We start from the raw sequence: 16,289 nt of genomic DNA on the forward strand, positions 1-16,289 counted from the left end.
CTGCTATCGCACAGGAGGGTCTCTTCAACCCCAGTACCAAGGAGAAAACAGCCGTGGACTGTGGCAAAAACAAAAAGTAAGAGCAAACCGACCCAAGACACAGGGATTCTACTAGAGAACAGATTTGCTCCACTTTTACAAGACCCTGACTCCCCAAAAGAAAGGTCATCTTCCAGCACCAGAGAAAGGTATGTGGCTAAATCAAAAACTAAAAGGCCGCAGAAAGAGCAAACCACTGGGCCTCAGACACTGATAGTGGGTGACGGAGCTGTGAATATGATAAAACACTTTTTCAACAAAAACACCAAAGTACTCTGTTTTACCAACGACATGGTGTCCGATATCTCAGAGAAAATTCTGGAAATCACTGCTGAGCATCCGACAGTGAAATCTCTCGTCATACACACAGGAGCGCTTGATGTTATCAAGCAACAATCAGAGGTATTGAAACGGGATTTTAATGATCTGCTGAACAAAGTTCGATGTCTGAATACTGAGGTGTTTATCAGTGGACCTCTACCGACAGTTCGGCGAGGAGACGAGAGATTCAGCAGGCTGATGATGCTCAACAGATGGCTCAAAGATACGTGTGCTGCTCAATCAGTGAATTTTATTGACAATTTCAACATTTTTTGGGAACGCAGACACCTCTTTAAGGCAGATGGATTTTGCCTTAACAAGTCAGGAGTACAGCTGTTAAGCTACAACATTTTTGATTTTGTGCGTCAGTCACCAGCAGTCCCTGCCAAGGACAAGACAAGACAAGACAATCCAAAACAACAGATAAGACAGTGTTCTGGAGAAGAATTGTTACCGCCTGAGATAAGGACTGACCATGAAAGTCAACACACCCAGAGAGAGGATTTAATGTCATCATCCTTGCCCCAACACAAGGAATCTCCCCCAGCCCCAACAACCCGACAGGAGGAGTCTCCCCCAGCCCCAACAACCCAACGGGAGGAGTCTCCCCCAGCCCCAACAGCCCAACAGGAGGAGTCTCCCCCAGCCCCAACAACCCAACAGGAGGAGTCTCCCCCAGCCCCGACAACCCAACATGAGGAGTCTCCCCCAGCCCCAACAACCCAACAGGAGGAGTCTCCCCCAGCCCCAACAACCCAACAGGAGGAGTCTCCCCCAGCCCCAACAACCCAACAGGAGGAGTCTACCCCAGCCCCAACAACCCGACAAGTGGAGTCTCCCCCAGCCCCAACAACCCGACAAGTGGAGTCTCCCCCAGCCCCAACAACCCGACAAGTGGAGTGTCCCCTAGCCCCACCTGGAGACTCCCAACTTTCACCCACCAGCCTTTCATTCTCTCCACTCAGTCAGGACTCCCCACTTCTGGATTTCACCGACAGGATGAATGACCTTGTCAATGTTGGAATCCAACTCACACCACGCCCAAATCCCATTTTTTCTCCCCTCAACTTCCCCCATCGTCAAGCCCCTCCCATTCCACCACGCTGGAAACAACCATCATCCAAGAGTCACAGAGCCCCCCCACCTCCTTTGACTCAGATCATCTGTGAGTATGACTGATATGTGCCGGGTCCAGGCTGCAATACTGATACCAATAATGTTCTCCCCCAGGAAAAGTCAGGGCCCTATGAGTTCAGGTAGCTTTCTCAATCCCTGTGATGACAGGTAACAGAAGATTGGTTAAACTGGTGAGAAATAACAAGAGTTCAATTAAATCTGCTAATTTACTAAGTATAGCATGTCAACCTCAAAATATACCAGTGTCTCCTGTTATCTCCACAAGGTTAGCTCTACTCAATATCAGATCGCTAGCCAACAAATCACTGCTAGTTAATGACGTCATTATGACCTATGATCTTGATTTTTTACTTCTTAGTGAAACATGGCTGACTGAATGTAGCTGTGGTGCTATTCTCAATGAGGCAGCACCAACAAATTTTAGTTTTATGAACAAGTGTCGAACTGGTAAGAAAGGCGGGGGAGTTGCTGCCATCTTTAAATCTGTATTTCAGTTCAAGGAAATTACATTAGGTGATTTTAGCTCTTTTGAACATCTCTGTTTTTTATTAAAAGGTGATCCAAAAGTTCTTTTTTTAATCATTTATAGACCTCCAAGATACTCAGGAAAATTCATTGATGAGTTTGCTGAACTGCTGTCAGTTATCTGCACTGACTACAACTTTTTTATCATAACAGGGGATTTTAACATTCATGTAGACAATAACATGGACAGTAACGCCAAAGAACTCTCTGCTCTACTTGACACTTTTGGCCTCTTGCAACATGTGAAAGGGCCCACACACACTCGAGGCCACACTCTGGATCTGGTTATCTCTAAAGGTGTTGATATTTCTTCTGTTGATGTTAAGGACTTGGCTCTTTCTGATCATTTCTGTGTGTTCTTTGACTTACAGATCATTCCAAATGTTCAGTTAACCTCTGTGTCTGTTAGGAGAAGGTACATAAATGAGAATACCAGTGCAAAGTTTATGGAGGCTATAGCTATGTCACCAACTGTGAGTGCAGAGTCAGTTGATGAACTCCTGGATAAATTTAACTGGAAAATCTCAAATGTCATGGATGCTGTTGCACCTATTAAAACTAAGAAGACTTTGAGCAGCAAAACACCATGGAGGGACACTATGATGGTAAAGGCTTTAAAAACAGCATGCAGGAAGGCAGAGCGTAAGTGGAGAAAAACTAAACTTCAAATTCACCTTGACCTCTACAAACAAAGTCTTTGTAATTTTAAATATGAGTTACTCAAAGCTAGACAGCAACACTTTTCTGAAATTATTAATAAGAACATCAACAACACTCGTACTCTGTTTGCTACAGTTGATAAGCTTACAAACCCCCCTAAACACATAGCTCCAGAACTCCTTTCCACAGAAAAATGCAATGAATTTGCTTTTTCAGTGAAAAAATCCAGTCCATCAGGTTAAATATCAACACAAATCAACAAAACAATAAAATGATGCAATCCCTAAGACCTCCCAGGAATAACTCAACTGCAATGTCAGAATTTAAAACAGTTGACCAAAAAACCATAGAGGAAACAGTGCAGCATCTAAAACCATCAACATGCTGTCTTGACACAATGCCATCAGATTTCTTTAAAACTATTGTGAACTCTGTCCAAACAGATTTGCGACAAGTAATAAATAGCTCACTTAAATCAGGTGTGTTTCCTAAACTCCTAAAAGTAGCTGCCATTAAGCCACTCTTAAAAAAGAGAACGCTGGATGCTTCCATGTTAACCAACTACAGACCTATCTCAAATCTTCCTTTTATAGCCAAGATCATTGAGAAAGTGGTTTTTGATCAACTCAGTAATTTCTTGAACTCCAGTGGCCTTTTTGACAAATTTCAATCAGGTTTCCGACCAACAGGTTAACCCCCCCCCCCCCCAACCCTAACCACAGTACAGAAACAGCTCTTATTAGAGTGTTAAATGACATAAGAACACTGACTCAGGCAAGGTGTCAGTTCTGGTCCTGTTGGATCTCAGTGCTGCGTTTGACACTGTGGATCACAGTATACTGTTGAACAGGTTGGAAACTTGGGCAGGACTCAGCGGAACAGTCCTAGAGGTCTTCAGGTCCTACTTGGAAGAGCGGAGTTATTTTGTGACCGTTGGAAGTTATGAATCTGATCGAGTGGCTATGACATGTGGAGTTCCTCAGGGGTCAGTTCTTGGACCCCTACTGTTCAGTCTATATATGCTGGCCTTGGCCACATTCATACACTGATGGCAGGAGCTACCACGCAGGGCGCCAACCTGCTCATCAGGAGGGAATCTAATCATTCATTCACATTCACCCACCGTTGGCACAGGGGAGCAATTTGGGGTTAAGTGTCTTGCCCAAGGACACATCGACATGTTGACTGGAGGAGCCGGGAATTGAACCACCAATCTTCCAATTGGAGGACGACTGCTCTACCTCCTGAGCCACAGCCGCCCCATGACACACAGATATACCTAGCACTGTCCCCAGATGACTACAGTCCAATACAGTCATTGTGTCACTGTTTAGAGCAAGTAACTAATTGGATGAACCAAAATTTCCTTCAATTAAATCAGGACAAAACTGAGGTCATTATTTTTGGCAATAAAGAGAAGAGGATTGCTGTCAGTAAACATCTCGAGTCACTAGGGACCAAACTAGGGACCAAGTCCGAAACCTTGGCGTGCTGATAGACTCAGATCTGACTTTCAGCAGTCACATCAAATCAATCACCAAAACAGCTTCTATCAGCTTAAGAACATATCCAGAGTGAAGGGTTTTATGTCTCAAACAGACCAGGAGAAGTTGATTCATGCTTTCATCTCAAGTAGACTCGACTACTGTAACGGTCTTCTGACTGGACTCCCACAAAAAAGCATTAAACAGCTGCAGCTCATTCAGAACGCTGCAGCTCCAGTTTTAACCAGAACAAAGAGATCAGAGCACATTACTCCAGTTCTAAAGTCTTTACACTGGCTCCCAGTCAGTTCTCAAGTCTTTACACTGGCTCCCAGTCAGTTCTAAAGTCTTTACACTGGCTCCCAGTCAGTTCTAAAGTCTTTACACTGGCTCCCAGTCAGCTCTAAAGTCTTTACACTGGCTCCCAGTCAGTTCTAAAGTCTTTACACTGGCTCCCAGTCAGTTCTAAAGTCTTTACACTGGCTCCCAGTCAGCTATAGAATAGATTTTAAAGTTCTGCTACTGGTCTACAAATCACTGAATGGTTTAGGTCCAGAATACATGAATGACATGTTAGTAGAATATAAACCCAGTAGAGCTATGAGATCTACTGACTCTGGTCAGATAGTTGAGCCCAGAGCTCTGAGATCTACTGACTCAGGTCAGATAGTTGAGCCCAGAGCTCTGAGATCTACTGACTCAGGTCAGATAGTTGAGCCCAGAGTTCAAACTAAACATGGTGAAGCAGCTTTTAGCTGTTATGCTGCACACAACTGGAACAAACTACCAGCAGAACTGAAATCAGCCCCAACAGTGAACACTTTTAAATCCAGGTTAAAAACATTTCTCTTCTCCTGAGCTTATGATTGAGCTCTTTTAAAGCACTTTACATTTTAATCTTTCATTTGCACACTTTCATTTGCACTCTATGTCCTTTTAATGATTTTAAAGCTAATTAATAGGCTTGGGCCCGATCATCGCTGCTTGCAGCTTTAATATTTATATTTTTTTTTAGAAATCTGTTTTCACTTTTACACTGAAGAGGTTTTTTTTCGGTATTTCTTTTAAAAGCCAAATTATATTGACCATGATTCAATTCATAAAAGCAATAAAAGTGGAAAACATCCAAGGGGGTGAATACTTTATAGGCACTGTATGTATGTATAGAGAAAATAGTTTTCACACTGAGAATGGGACCCACCAGCACAGGAAACTGATCTTATCAAATTCTACATTCCAGCCATGAGGGCAGCTTTTCTCAAAGGGGGTGGTACTGGATCTACACTCTAAATAATAATAAATGATACAGTATTGATGCCAAAACTGTTTATTTCTATGTCAGTAATTTCACAGTATGGTATACACTGTTCAAAAGTTGTGGGGGAAAAAATATAGTAACAATCCTCAATCCTGCCTGATATTAGTGCTTACAGTGTCTCTTAAGTTCACTTAAAGTACACTTAAACATTAAACAGTTATCAGACATTGTACAAAAAAGACAAACCTTTAATCTAGTCTTACATCAGTGCCTAGAATGTAATTTTAGTAATCCAACTAGAGTGTCATTCATGTTTGTTGAGGCTTTCCTTGATGATCTTAATGATTAGGTTAAATACCCTGCAGTTGGTACAGTTTGGGATGAGAAGCATGTGGAGCCTCTTCTGTGTCACTGCTGCTACAACTTGGGGCAAACTCCTGTTGGTTCCCATCTTCATGATCTGACGGGTCACCAGGTGAAGTGTCTGGTCATACAATGAAATATAACATTATTGCAACAGTTTCTTGTCTTTTTAATTGTGTTTCCATATAATATGACGTATTACATGCATTAATTGTTTAAAACTAAATAATGACACAAACTATACACACAGTACACAATATAAAATTAAATGGACTTTACTTGCTGAACTGCAGATCATGGGCCTTCATCTTCACCTCCACATTCATCACCATGTAAAGCTCCTGAGTAAATGCCTTCAAAGGAGGGCCAGACCCCCCTAGAGGGTCGGACTGAGGTCAATTTGGCAATCATTCATTTTATTATGTCTCCAGGAAGAAGATTACCAGGTGACGGTAAGGCTGACATTTCTGTATCCTCATTCGCATGCATCAGTGTTGTTTTGTATGAATCATTGCCAACACTGTCTGTGCCAGCATCTGTGCTTCAATAACAAGAATAGTGAGAAACCCTGAATGTGTGAAACTCCACAGGTTAGTATAACTCATATGAACCAAGACAACAGGACAAAGTGAAGCTATTGTAAACAAGGCTGGTATCTGCTTCTATACCTCAGAAATAAGTGTGGAAAAAGTTTCATGTCAAACAAGCATTCAAGTACTGCATTATTATCATAAAGCAAAAATATGGTTTATGATGCAGCTAGTAAATTTGTGAGGTAAATGAGGTGAATCAAAAAGGATTGTGAAGGATTAAGACAGAAACTGCTGTCAAAACAGGAATGAGGATGTAACTAGAAAAAAACAATAATTCTGTTTGTGTGTGTCTGGCAATAAATCAAGAATGTCTTTGTATTACATTCTGATGGTAAGTGGGGAAAACCAAGCTCAGTGCGTGACATTATTAGTTTCCTTGTACCTGCTGGGTGTGGTGTTGCAGACACCCAATTTTCTTCTTCATTGGTCCTGTGTGTATGCAGGCTGCTGTTTCCTCATTGAATCACTGATGAAAAATGACAGTTAAAGTTCACTCGTATCAAAGTACAAAGTCTGACTGGTCTAACGGGGAAAGTCAGTCAGGTCAGATGGTGTCATGTTACTCTTCAGGATGTGTTTACTCTCTGTAAAGGTTGTGATGTTTCAGTGTATAAAACTCATATAAAAGTCACTTGCTTCTGTCTATTAAACTTTATAATAAAGACTTGAAGTCTGATTAATCTGAAACATCCGACTGTAAATTCACATGTGGACTTTGAAAAAAAAGAAGAATGATTAAATCTTTTATTTAATCCTAAATTCTAAGAATTTATTGTACACTTAAAATAAATAGACTGCTGATTTTTTTTTTTTTTTTTCATTTTATCATTTTATAGTTTTCCATTTAAAAGGATAATTACCGTTAGTTCTTTTTATGGCGGGTGGGTTATATTTAATTATTTATTGTATATACATATTTTATGAATTAATTAATTTAATGGTTTAATTCAAATTCTATTTCATTTCATTTATTTATTTTTATAATTATTTATGTATTTTTTTACTTTTGTTTTCTATTATTATTTTATCTTAGTTGGTTCTTTATGTGAATATGTATATATGCCTATATATGCAAATTTGGAATTTATATTATAATATGTGCAAGTACATGTATTTTTTTACTTTTTTTATTTCTATTTGTTTTTGTATTATCTTCTCTTCTGCATTTTGTATATTTATACCTTTCCTTAAAACAAAATAAATGAAGGGTTAGGGTTAATGAAGATTTCTAAAAGCGCAGCAACAGTTCAACGAGTCCAGACCTCTCCTTCCTTCCTCTCTCTCCTCTCCTTCCTTTCTCTCTCTCTCCTTCCTCTCTCTCTCTCTCCTTCCTCTCTCTCTCTCTCCTCTCCTTCCTTCCTCTCTCTCCTCTCCTTCCTTTCTCTCTCCTCTCCTTTCTCTCTCTCTCTCCTTCCTCTCCTTCCTTTCTCTCTCTCCTTCCTTCCTCTCTCCTCTCTCCTTCCTTCCTCTCTCTCCTCTCCTTCCTCTCTCTCCTCTCCTTCCTTTCTCTCTCTCTCTCCTTCCTCTCCTTCCTCTCTCTCCTCTCCTTCCTCTCTCTCTCCTCTCCTTCCTCTCCTTCCTCTCTCTCTCCTCTCCTTCCTCTCTCCTCTCCTTCCTTTCTCTCTCTCTCCTTCCTCTCCTTCCTCTCTCTCCTCTCCTTCCTTTCTCTCTCTCTCCTTCCTCTCCTTCCTCTCTCTCCTCTCCTTCCTCTCTCTCCTCTCCTTCCTATCTCTCCTCTCCTTCCTTTCTCTCCTCTCCTTCCTCTCTCTCCTCTCCTTCCTTTCTCTCCTCTCCTTCCTCTCCTTCCTCTCTCTCCTCTCCTTCCTCTCTCTCCTCTCCTTCCTTTCTCTCCTCTCCTTCCTCTCCTTCCTCTCCTTCCTCTCTCTCCTCTCCTTCCTCTCTCTCCTCTCTCCTCTCTCTCCTCTCCTTCCTCTCTCTCCTCCTCTTCCTCTCTCTCTCCTCTCTACTCCAACCGGTCCAGACAGATGTTCTCCCACTCTGAGTCTGGTTCTGAGGGTTCTTCCTGTTAAAAGATGTTCTCCCACTCTGAGTCTGGTTCTGAGGGTTCTTCCTGTTAAAAGATGTTCTCCCACTCTGAGTCTGGTTCTGAGGGTTCTTCCTGTTAAAAGATGTTCTCCCACTCTGAGTCTGGTTCTGAGGGTTCTTCCTGTTAAAAGATGTTCTCCCACTCTGAGTCTGGTTCTGAGGGTTAGGGCTCTATGTGGAAAGAGCCTTCACATGACTCTGTTGTGATTTGGTGCTTTATAAATAAAGATTGATTAATTGATTAATTGATTGATTGATTGATTGATTGATTGATTGATTGATTGATTGATTGATTGATTGATTAACCTCCACTCAGCACTGAGACGGTTAGAATATACCGGACGTCATTGTTTAGTTTTTCATCATCAGATTTATTTCAGATATTTTAAATCAGGTACAAATATTATAATTATATAATAAATGTGTTCAGTTATAAACAGTAAATGGATCCGCTATAAAACTTTATGTCATCTAAACAAAATTACAAAGTTCTTCACAGACAAACAAAAACATCACAACTACACACAGTCAAACCAGATTAAACCAGATTAAACCAGAATAAACCAGATTAAACCAGATTAAACCAGAATAAACCAGATTAAACAGATTAAACCAGATTAAACCAGAATAAACCAGAATAAACCAGAATAAACCAGATTAAACAGATTAAACCAGATTAAACCAGAATGAACCAGAATAAACCAGATTAAACAGAATAAACCAGAATAAACCAGATTACACCAGAATAAACCAGATTAAACCAGATTAAACCAGAATAAACCAGATTAAACAGATTAAACCAGATTAAACCAGAATGAACCAGATTAAACCAGATTAAACCAGAATGAACCAGATTAAACCAGATTAAACCAGAATGAACCAGATTAAACCAGTTGTGATCATGTGATACAAACAGGTAAAACCTCCTGAGTCTAATCGGCCAGCAGGGGGCAGAATCAGGCCGTTAATACGTTAATCGGCCAGCAGGGGGCAGAATCAGGCCGTTAATACGTTAGTCGGCCAGCAGGGGGCAGAATCAGGCCGTTAATACGCTAGTCGGCCAGCAGGGGGCAGAATCAGGCCGTTAATACGTTAGTCGGCCAGCAGGGGGCAGAATCAGGCCGTTAATACGTTAGTCGGCCAGCAGGGGGCAGAATCAGGCCGTTAATACGTTAGTCGGCCAGCAGGGGGCAGAATCAGGCCGTAAATACGTTAGTCGGCCAGCAGGGGGCAGAATCAGGCCATTAATACGTTAGTCGGCCAGCAGGGGGCATAATCAGGAGGTAAATACGTTAGTCGGCCAGCAGGGGGCAGAATCAGGCCGTTAATACGTTAGTCAGACAGCAGGGGGCAGAATCAGGCCGTAAACACGTTAGTCGGCCAGCAGGGGGCAGAATCAGGCCGTAAACACGTTAGTCGGCCAGCAGGGGGCAGAATCAGGCCATTAATACGTTAGTCGGCCAGCAGGGGGCATAATCAGGAGGTAAATACGTTAGTCGGCCAGCAGGGGGCAGAATCAGGCCGTTAATACGTTAGTCGGCCAGCAGGGGGCAGAATCAGGCCGTAAATACGTTAATCAGCCAGCAGGGGGCAGAATCAGGAGGTAAATACGTTAGTCGGCCAGCAGGGGGCAGAATCAGGCCGTTAATACGTTAGTCGGCCAGCAGGGGGCAGAATCAGGAGGTAAATACGTTAGTCGGCCAGCAGGGGGCAGAATCAGACCGTAAATACGTTAATCGGCCAGCAGGGGGCAGAATCAGGCTGGAGGTCAGAGGTCAGAGGTCAGAGGTCAGGCTGCTGGTCGTCTTACTTCTCGTTGGCCACATCGATCAGGTCGTCCAGCAGATCTGAGACAGAATCACAGACACATTAGAACCAGAACCTGAAGAACCTGAAGAACCCAAAGCTGGTGAACATAGGTGATGCAGAACCATTACATTAGTAAAATATGACTTTTATGAGTCACAGATAATAAACTCAACATCTGATCATTGTAGCAGATGTAATGAAGCAGCCTATAGTCTATTCATTATAATGTCCATGGAGTTATTTTGTCTATACAAACTATCTGTATTATTAACAACTTAACAGGAAAGAAGGACTGATATCGGACATGAAGAAGTTGTATGGAGTCATCCCTAATTATTGATTTTTCAGTCATTGATCGTCTGTTTGGAATCAGCAGCTGTGTGTCGGTTACTGTACGAAGACTCTGGAACAAACACATCTAATTAATATTATTATGTTATTATATAATAAATACATTTAATTAATATTATTATGTATTATATAATAAATACATTTAATTAATATTATTATGTTTTTATATAATAAATACATTTAATTAATATTATTATGTATTATATAATAAATACATTTAATTAATATTATTATGTATTATATAATAAATACATTTAATTAATATTATTATGTTTTTATATAATAAATACATTTAATTAATATTATTATGTTTTTATATAATAAATACATCTAATTAATATTATTATGTTTTTATATAATAAATACATTTAATTAATATTATTATGTTTTTATATAATAAATACATCTAATTAATATTATTATGTTTTTATATAATAAATACATTTAATTAATATTATTATGTTATTATATAATAAATACATTTAATTAATATTATTATGTTTTTATATAATAAATACATTTAATTAATATTATTATGTTTTTATATAATAAATACATTTAATTAATATTATTATGTTTTTATATAATAAATACATTTAATTAATATTATTATGTTTTTATATAATAAATACATTTAATTAATATTATTATGTTTTTATATAATAAATACATCTAATTAATATTATTATGTTATTATATAATAAATACATCTAATTAATATTATTATGTTATTATATAATAAATACATTTAATTAATATTATTATGTTATTATATAATAAATACATCTAATTAATATTATTATGTTTTTATATAATAAATACATTTAATTAATATTATTATGTTTTTATATAATAAATACATTTAATTAATATTATTATGTTTTTATATAATAAATACATTTAATTAATATTATGTTATTATATAATAAATACATTTAATTAATATTATGTTTTTATATAATAAATACATTTAATTAATATTATTATGTTTTTATATAATAAATACATTTAATTAATATTATTATGTTTTTATATAATAAATACTGGTTGAGTCTCTCTGCATTCAGATGAACCAGATACTGTCTGACTGTAACCTTATTATAGTTGCCACGGCGACGGAGGGGCCTGACTGTAACCTTATTATAGTTGCCACGGCGATGGAGGGGGCCTGACTGTTATCTTATTATAGTTACCATAGTGACCGAGGGGCCTGACTGTTATCTTATTATAGTTACCATAGTGACCGAGGGGCCTGACTGTAACCTTATTATTTTGGTTACCATAGCGACGGAGGGGCCTGACTGTAAGCTTATTATAGCTTATTATGTGTGTGTGAGGCTGTTTCAGTCAACGCCTCTCAGGTGAGTCAGCGGACCGGACCGACCGGTTTCTGCTCTTCGTTCTTTGTAGGAGGAGTTTCAGTTTACTGTGACTCATCTTTCATACCTGATACTTTAACTACTGCTGATTCTTCACTTTGCTGAATGTCACATAAAAACAGATCATCAGTAGTTCATGTGTGTTTGGTATCAAAGCTTCTTATAATAAATGTTTCTGGTTGTAAAGTCTGTTTATCTTTTAAATGGAGGAACATTAGTGAGGAACATGCATCAGTGTGATGAGCAGCAGAGATCAGTATCTGGGTTCGGACCCGCTGTTAGTGCCAGAGAGACAAACATGACCCAGAGCTGATGAGTGGTAGCAGCAGGTGAGTGGTAGCAGACAGGAGCAGCAGGTGAGTGGTAGCAGACAGGAGCAGCAGGTGAGTGGTAGCAGCAGGTGAGTGGTAGCAGACAGGAGGAGAACAGGGAGCAGCAGGTGAGTGGTAGCAGACAGGGAGCAGCAGGTGAGTGGTAGCAGCAGGTGAGTGGTAGCAGACAGGAGCAGCAGGTGAGTGGTAGCAGACAGGTGAGTGGTAGCAGCAGGTGAGTGGTAGCAGACAGGAGGAGAACAGGGAGCAGCAGGTGAGTGGTAGCAGACAGGGAGCAGCAGGTGAGTGGTAGCAGACAGGGAGCAGCAGGTGAGTGGTAGCAGACAGGAGCAGCAGGTGAGTGGTAGCAGACAGGAAGAGAACAGGGAGCAGCAGGTGAGTGGTAGCAGACAGGAGGAGAACAGGGAGCAGCAGGTGAGTGGTAGCAGACAGGAGCAGCAGGTGAGTGGTAGCAGACAGGAGCAACAGGTGAGTGGTAGCAGACAGGAGGAGGACAGGGAGCAGCAGGTGAGTGGTAGCAGACAGGGAGCAGCAGGTGAGTGGTAGCAGACAGGAGCAGCAGGTGAGTGGTAGCAGACAGGAGCAGCAGGTGAGTGGTAGCAGACAGGAGCAGCAGGTGAGTGGTAGCAGACAGGAAAAAAGGAGTTTTTTCTCTCCACTGTCACCAAGTGCTGCTCATGTGGGAATGTTGGGTCTCTTTAAATGAAACCTGAAGAGTTGGGTTTAGACCTGCTCTATGTGGAAAGAGCCTTCACATGACTCTGTTGTGATTTGGAGCTTTATAAATAAAGATTGATTGATTGATTGATCTGGACCATGAACGCCTCCCAGCTAGTTAAACAAGCAGAGGATGAACTTCCTGCATCAGTGGTTCACACACACACACACACACACACACACACACACACACACACACACACACACACACACCTAGACACAAACACTTGTACATTCCTGTACTGATCTATGAGGGTTCACCTCAGCTGCTCTCATGCAGCCTGCAGTCCAGAGTCAGGGTGTGTGGGTGTGTGTGTCTGTGTGTGTGTGTGTGGGTGTGTGTGTGTGTCTCAGACCTGTGTGACAGGTCGACCCTGCAGACACTCCTGTAGAGACGAGCACATCTCCCTCCCTCCCTGTCAGTCTGAGCATGCTCACCTGCAGTTACCTGGGTTACCTGCAGACACACCTGTCCCTGAGGCGGGGGGGTGTGTTCACCTGCAGACACACCTGTCCCTGAGGGGGGGGGTGTGTTCACCTGCAGAGAGTATAACAGCAGCAGCTTCCCTCCGAACTCTCAGTCTGACTCTGAAATGGCAAACTTCCTGTCCAACGCGCTGGGGAGCGACGGCATCGCCAAGATGGCCGGAGAGAAAGTCGGTGAGTGTGTTTCATCTATACTAATAATAAATACATATACACATACATATATCTATATATTATATAGATATATGTATATGTGTGTATATGTATGTATATCTACTAGTTAAGGTCAGCGAGCAGCAGCATCAGAGTGATGTCACTGATCAGAGAAACATTTTGACTATTTTAAACGTTAATAAAAGCAGAAACAACTCAGAATTTACTGTTGAATCGTTTTAACAGCGTCTGCAGAACTTCTCTTTATGAATAATTATTATTAATATAATAATTATTATAATAATTATAATAATTACCTTCAGGCTGTTTGCAGGGTTCGGCTTCACATCACATGACTCACTTTAATTACAATATGAACGTTAACTCCACCCGTCTACTGCTGCAGGGAGAACGTTAACTCCACCCGTCTACTGCTGCAGGGAGAACGAATCAAACGCTCAGAACCTGAAAACAGATTCAGCTCATTACAGAACTTCATGTCAAAAGATACGAAGAATGATAATAATAATGATAATGATAATGATAATGATAATAATAATGATAATAATAATAATAATAATGATAATAATAATAATAATAATAATGATATTTTCCTTATAGTCAAACATGGTTCATATAAACTTGAACAGATATAAACTATAATGTTGTTGTTGTTATTTAAAGAGATTCATAACTGACTCTTTAAATATGTTTTTATCACTGATGTTTAGTCTCCACGAGGTTCAGTTTAAATTTAAACGTATGAATAACTTCACACATTCTGTTTTTGTGGACCCAGCATCAAATTTCTGCTTTTAATCCATTTAGAGAGAATATATTAGAGGATTATGGTAAAAATGTCTAAGTGGTGTAACCATAAAAACTTTGTACCAAATAATTCAACTTGCTTAAAAACAGTAAATAGTCAATAAAACACCTTCCTTCCTTCCTTCCTTTCTTCCTTCCTTCCTTCCTTCCTTCCTTCCTACCTAACACCATATCAACTAGTTTGGCATGATCTTACATCCTTCCTTCCTTCCTTCCTTCCTTCCTTCCTTCCTTCCTAACACCATATCAACTAGTTAGGCATGATCTTACATTATAACTTTTATATTAAATAAAGCTAATGGAATACTATTGTTCTAAATATTACATTTCATCTGGTTACCATGGAGACCAGGAAACATTTACATGTTTTAAATGAAGTCATTATTAGTATAAGTCCACTTAAACACACTGTAGCTGATCACATATGTAATATCTATCATTCTACTGTGGTTACACCATTTGACATTTTCAGGAGCATTCAGTCTAACTTTTGGTAAAAAATGGTGCAAATGTCATTTAAATGATATAAAACCAACAAAAATACTAAATGTACATTTTAACAAACCTGATGCTGCTTTTAAATCTAGTTTAACTGATTTATGAATTCATCATCTTACCAACATTTATTATTACTGACACATATTCCTCCTGTTCATACTGACTTTTAACAGATGTCATCTTTTAATAGTCAGTATGAACAGGAGGAACCTTTTTACTGTTCATATATTTATATACTGTTTAATTGATCATCTTACCAACCCTTATTTATCTGTGTTTCCGTGTGTTTGTCTGCAGGTTCTTGTGAGTGGAGGATTGTTCTGGCTGGGAAGGCGGGAGTTGGGAAGAGTTCAACAGGAAACACCATCTTAGGTGATGAAGTGTTTGAGTCTGAACTAGCTGTAGAGTCTGTCACAGCTGAGTGCAAGAAAGAAACAGGAGAGGTTGGAGGGCGAAAGGTTGCCATCATCGACACTCCAGGACTGTTTGACACAATGCTAACCAATGAACAAGTGATTAGGAGGATCAAAATGTGCATCGGTTTGTCTTCTCCTGGTCCACATGCCTTCCTGGTGGTTCTTAAGATGGGAAGATTCACAGAGGAGGAGAGACAAACAGTGAGACTGATTCAAGAAACGTTTGGTGAAGATGCGTCTAAATACACGATGATACTGTTCACTCATGGAGACAGACTGAAGAAAAAAACCATTGAAGAGTTTCTCTCAAAACAGAAAGACTTGAGCGACATCATCCAGAAGTGTTACGGCCGTTATCACGTCTTCAACAACAACAACAAAGACCCGTCACAAGTTAATCAGCTTCTGGATAAAATACAGAAGATGATTCAGGAGAATAGAGGAACACACTACACCACAGAAATGTTCCTGAAAGCAGAAGAAGCCATCGAGAAGGAGAAAGAACGAATCCTGAGAGAGAATGAAGCCCAGAGGAAGAAAGAGTTGGAGGAACTGAAGACCAAATACAAGGCAGAAATGTTGGCGTTACAGCAGGAAATGATGAGACAAAGATATTAGTTTGAAGCACGAGCTCAGGCTAAAATATGGGCACAGAAACCTCCAGTCAACCTCATTGTTGTGTAATCCTTTGAAGAGCTGTTAAGTACCTGCACCTAAATCTCAAATCACTGGTGAGTGCCGTCAAAGAATAACATTGATTTCTTTATGGATTATTTGGATTAATTGTAGAGCTGTGATATGAAATTGGCTTTAGATTATCTGTCAGCGTTTAAATATTTAAATTGATCTGAATCAACCAGATATGTGAAATATTCATATAAACACATTCAGAAT

The 16,289-nt window shown here is 39.8% G+C and overlaps 1 pseudogene; it reads left to right on the forward strand.

The window, feature by feature from the left end:
- The first annotated feature begins 13,607 nt into the window (after window positions 1–13,607).
- On the forward strand, window positions 13,608–16,079 carry LOC128373213 (GTPase IMAP family member 7-like; annotated as a pseudogene).
- The last annotated feature ends 210 nt before the right edge of the window (window positions 16,080–16,289 follow it).

This window comes from Scomber japonicus, chromosome 14 (assembly GCF_027409825.1).
Source record: "Scomber japonicus isolate fScoJap1 chromosome 14, fScoJap1.pri, whole genome shotgun sequence".
NCBI classification, from domain to species: Eukaryota; Metazoa; Chordata; class Actinopteri; order Scombriformes; family Scombridae; genus Scomber; species Scomber japonicus.